Genomic DNA, 5,076 nt, shown 5'->3' on the forward strand with positions numbered 1-5,076 from the left:
ACAAAGAGCAAGCGCAACAAACAGCAAACAGCAACAAGTATGATAGATATTAAACCAACTATATCAACAATCACTTTAAACATCAAAGGTCTAAATATACCAATTAAAAGAGACTGTCAGATTAGGAAAAAAAAAACACCACCACAAGACCCAACTATGTGTTTTCTACAAGAAACCCACTTTACATATAAAGACACATATAGATTAAAAGTAAAGGGATGCTTTCCAGACCTGGCTAAGGAGGAGGCGCCAGCATGGGAGTTGACATCCGCCACAACAAGGACCAAAACGTTCGACGCAAGGAGCCCAAGAGCCAGGACACCTACTTAAAGCTGTTGGTCAAGCTGTACAGGTTTCTGGCCAAACGAACCAACTTGAGCTTCAATCAAGTTGTACTGAAGAGGTTGTTCATGAGCCACACCAACCGGCCACCTCTGTCCCCTTCCCAGATGATTCGGAAGAGGAAGCTTCCTGGCCGGGAAGGCAAAACAGCTGTGGTGGTGGGGACTATAACCGATGATGTGTGTGTCCAGGAGGTGCCCAAACCGAAGGTGTGTTCTCTTCGAGTGAGCAGCTGCGCCCAGAGCCTCATCCTCAAGGCCGGGGGCAAGATCCTCACCTTCGACCAGCTGGCCCTGCACTCCCCCAAGGGATGGGGCACTGTCCTCCTCTCTGGTCCTAGCAAGGGCCGAGAGGTGTACAGGCATTTCGGCAAGGCCCCAGGAACCCCGCATAGCCACACCAAACCCTACATACGCTCCAAGGGCTGGAAGTTCGAGCGCGCCAGAGGCCGACGGGCCAGCCGTGGCTACCAAGAACTAACCCCAGATCCTACCTTGTTATTAAAAAGATGTTGGATGCTTTAAAAAAAAAAAAAAAAGTAAAGGGATGGAGAAAGATATACTGTTAACACTAATTAAAAGAAAATATTTGCAAAAGACACGTCTGATAAAGGACTGTTATCCGAAATACACCAAAAAAAACTCTTAAAACTCAACAATAAGAAAACAAACAATACAATTTTTTAAATGGGCAAAAGATGTGAACATACACCTCAAAAATAAAGATATACAGACGGAAAGTAATGAAAAGATGTTCAACATCATATGTCATTAAGGAATTGCAAATTAAAACCATGATACCACCACACACCTATTAGAATGGCCAAATTCCAAAACACTGGTAACACCAAATGCGGACAAGAATGTAAAACAACAGGAACTGTCATTCACTGCCGGAGGGAATGCAAAATGGTACAGACGCTTTGGTAAACAGTTTGGCAGTTTCTTATAAAACTAAACATATGGGGCTTCCCTGGTGGCGCAGTGCTTGAGAGTCCGCCTGCCGATGCAGGAGACGCGGGTTCGTGCCCCGTTTCGGGAAGATCCCACATGCCGCGGAGCGGCTGGGCCCGTGAGCCATGGCCACTGAGCCTGCGCGTCCGGAGCCTGTGCTCCGCAAATGGGAGAGGCCACAACAGTGAGAGGCCCGCGTACCGCCAAAAAAAAAAAAAAAAAAAAAAAAAAAAAAAAACTAAACATATGCTTATCATGTGATCCAGCAATCGTGCTCCTTGGTATTTACCCAAATGAGTGGAAAACTTAGGTTCACACAAAAACCTGCACACGGATGTTTATAGCAGCTTTAGGGCCTCCCTGGTGGCGCAGTGGTTGAGAGTCCGCCTGCGGATGCAGGGGACGCAGGTTCGTGCCCTGGTCCGGGAAGATCCCACATGCCGCGGAGTGGCTGGGCCCGTGAGCCATGGCCGCTGAGCCTGTGCATCCGGAGCCTGTGCTCCGCAATGGGAGAGGCCACAACAGTGAGAGGCCCGCATAAAAAAAAAAAAAAAAAAGAATATAGCAGCTTTATCCATAACTGCCCAAAACTTGGAAGTAACCAAGATGTGCTTCAGTAGGTGAAGGGACAAATAAACTGTGGTGCATCCAGACAATGGAATATTACTTAGCACTAAACAGAAATGAGCTATCAAGCCATGAAAAGACATGGGGGAAACTTAAATGCATTCCTGAGTGACAGAAGCCAATATGAAAAGGCTACATGCTGTACAATTCCAACTATAGGACATTCTGGAAAAAGCAAAACTAAGGATGGGACTTCCCTGGTGGTCCAGTGGTTAGGGCTCTGAGCTTCCACTGTGGGAGGCACGGCTTCGATCCCTGGTCGGGAAATTACATCCCACATGCATGCTGCAATTAAGAGTTCGCGTGCTGCAACTAAGAAGCTGGTGAGCCACAACTAAGGAGCCCACGTGCCTCAACTAAGATGCAGCGCAAATAAATAAATAAATAAAAACTTTCTCTTAAAAAAAAAAGCAAAACTACGGAGACAGTAAAAGGATCAGTGGTCACTAGGAGTTCAAGGGGATGGAGGGATGAACAGATGAGCACAGAAGATTTAGGGCAGTGAAATTACTTTGTATGATACTATAATGGTAGATACATGTCATTATACATTTGTCAAAAACCAGAGAATGCACAACACTAAGAGTGAACCTTAAACTATGGACATTGACACTGTGTCAATGTTCCTCAATTGAAATAAACATACCCTATGGTGTAGGATATTAATAATGCGGGAGGCTGTACATGTATGGGGACTGGGGTATAAGGAAACTCTCTGTACTTTCCACTAAATTTTGCTATGAACCTAAAACTGTTCTAAAAAATATAGTTTATTAATTTTTATTATTTTTTTGAATGCAGTGGATTCTCGAAGCATCTTAGCATTTAATTAATTCTGTGCTTCTAAGTAGATCCATGTTCCCTAAACTTATGCACCAAGGCGTCCCTGCAAACGTACAGGGGAGACATAGGTTATTTTAAATTTGAAGGCAACAAGTGATACTTTGAGTTTGTCAGGTACCAGACAAACTGCTAGCTCGAGGTAGTTCGCAGCTCAACATTAGACTGCAATGCATTCCTTTTTATGGTGTCACAGCTTTGCAAGGCTGAGTTTTTAGCAGTTGCTGTGACCCAAGGAAGTGGCCTGTGAAAATCAACACGGAATAGAAAAGAGGGCATCCATGTCCGACCTTACTTCAAGCTTTGAGAAGGTATTGCTGTGCTCAACAGGAGCTCATATCCCATGAGTAAGTTCCTGTTATTATTTTAAGATGAATTAAAAGTATTATTATATTATTTTTTCTTTCAGTTTCTTTGTGTTTTTTTAAACAGCTACTAAGTTATTAGGATATAAATATTAAGATGTTAGGATATAAATATTAAGCTGTTTGGACCTAAGGAGTTAATTAAACAGAATTGCTGGGCATTTCTTTTTAGCTTGAAGGCTCTGTGAGAAGGTTACTGAGGCACCCAAGGTACTGTGAACAAAGAAAGTTCAAGGAGCTCTGGAGCAGACAATGAATAGAGATACATTCAGGTTGTGAGTTAAGGCTAAAAGGGAAGGGTTCCAGACTCAAACATTCAGGCAGAAGAGACTTTCTGACTCAACTGAAGGCTAATGAGATGCAGTAATAATAATCACTTAGGTTGGGTCAATACTGAAGAAGGCTGACTTCATTTATTTTATATCAAATGCTATTCAGGTTGGAGTTCAGGGCGACAAAAACCTCTAGGCTTATCTGCAAGGCCACTGTTAACTCTCCACATGGCACACTTGTTAAACATTCTCTTTGAGTCCATTAAAATATAACCAAAAAAGTTTATTTTTAAAAATGCTATGTTCATCTTATGCTATGGGAATTTCACCTCAAATTTTAAAAAGGGAGGGGAGAGTTCTATGGATTTGAGTTAATAAAACAGCAAACACCTAAGGTATACTCTAGTGTTCTAAACACTGACAAAATCTGTTTAATCTTATAGGGTTAAACATATAAGGGTTAAACATATAAACACCAACAGGCTCCTTAATCTCTGTGTGCCTGAGTTTCTTCCTCTGTAAAAGGCAAATAACGGAATAGCAGAGCTGGGACGTGAACCAGAGTTGGCTAGGGAGCCCACGTTCTTCACTATTCCACGACACTCCTAGGGTGGCAGCGCTTATTCTGTGGGGATCCAGAGGCAGAACCAACACCAAGGTCTTTCTGACAATGAAGGCTGCCCTCCAAAATGGAAGGGGTTCCCCGATTAGATGAGTTCCAGCGGGGACTGGTCAACTGATGTCAGTGCTCAGACAGAGAGGATCACATCCAAAGCTGCACGAGATCATTTCTAAAGCTCTTGTCAAATCCAAAACTGATTCCAGCACAAGCACAGTGTGCAGATTTCTGAGATATTTGCATAAAAAAGTGATACAAAATTTAAAAGTGTAACTTTGTCAATACAATGTACCCTTTCTTCAGAATTTTTAAAACTCCACTCCAATTTTATCATCTACCCTGACTCAACTGCACATGAAAGGTTCTTAACAAATCACCCAAATTTATGCTTTCTGAATATTATTTATTATACAAAGAAACAGGGTTAAAGATACTCTTGGCTGGTCTCCACTATGTTTCCTACTTTTCATATTCTGAGCTATAAAAATATCATACTGACAATAACAATAACAACTTCACTCGTTTCCTCTATGGTAAAATGGGTTGATTAAACTAAATGAAATTAGATTTCTAAAATACCTTCCTTTCTAGAATTCTAGCCATATTAATGCAGAAACTGATTTTTTAAGATAGATTAGGAGATTTTTTTAAATTTAGTGGTTTAAAAGTACTTGACGTTCTAATGCAATGATATTCAAGTAACCAGACATTATTTAAGCGGAAAGACAAATTGCCAGATTTTAAAAGTAAAGGACTTTATCATAAAAGGGGAGACGACCTCTCAAGAGGAAACCGAATTTATATGTAGTCTAGCTGAGAACTAGCTCACTGGTCACCCAGGGAAATGCAAAAAACAAACAACCATTCCCCACCAAGACAAACAGGACACGTACAAGCCCATGCACAACTTACTCCAGATTCTGAGAAAACACCAAAAGATTTCTCAGGAAAATAAATCAGACTTCTTCTATTGTGGTAGTTATAAAAAACATTTTTACAATAGGGCTTCCCTGGTGGCGCAGTGGTTGAGAGTCCGCCTGCCGATGCAGGGGACACAG

The 5,076-nt window shown here is 41.8% G+C and overlaps 1 pseudogene across 1 annotated transcript; it reads left to right on the forward strand.

Moving 5' to 3' along the window:
- The first annotated feature begins 227 nt into the window (after positions 1 to 227).
- Positions 228 to 866, forward strand: LOC103089773 (60S ribosomal protein L18 pseudogene; annotated as a pseudogene). Its single transcript, XR_014368620.1, has one exon. The product of XR_014368620.1 is annotated as a 60S ribosomal protein L18 pseudogene (transcript).
- The last annotated feature ends 4,210 nt before the right edge of the window (positions 867 to 5,076 follow it).

Source organism: Lipotes vexillifer, unplaced genomic scaffold (assembly GCF_000442215.2).
Source record: "Lipotes vexillifer unplaced genomic scaffold, Lipotes_vexillifer_v1.1 scaffold575, whole genome shotgun sequence".
In the NCBI taxonomy this organism is placed as follows: domain Eukaryota; kingdom Metazoa; phylum Chordata; class Mammalia; order Artiodactyla; family Lipotidae; genus Lipotes; species Lipotes vexillifer.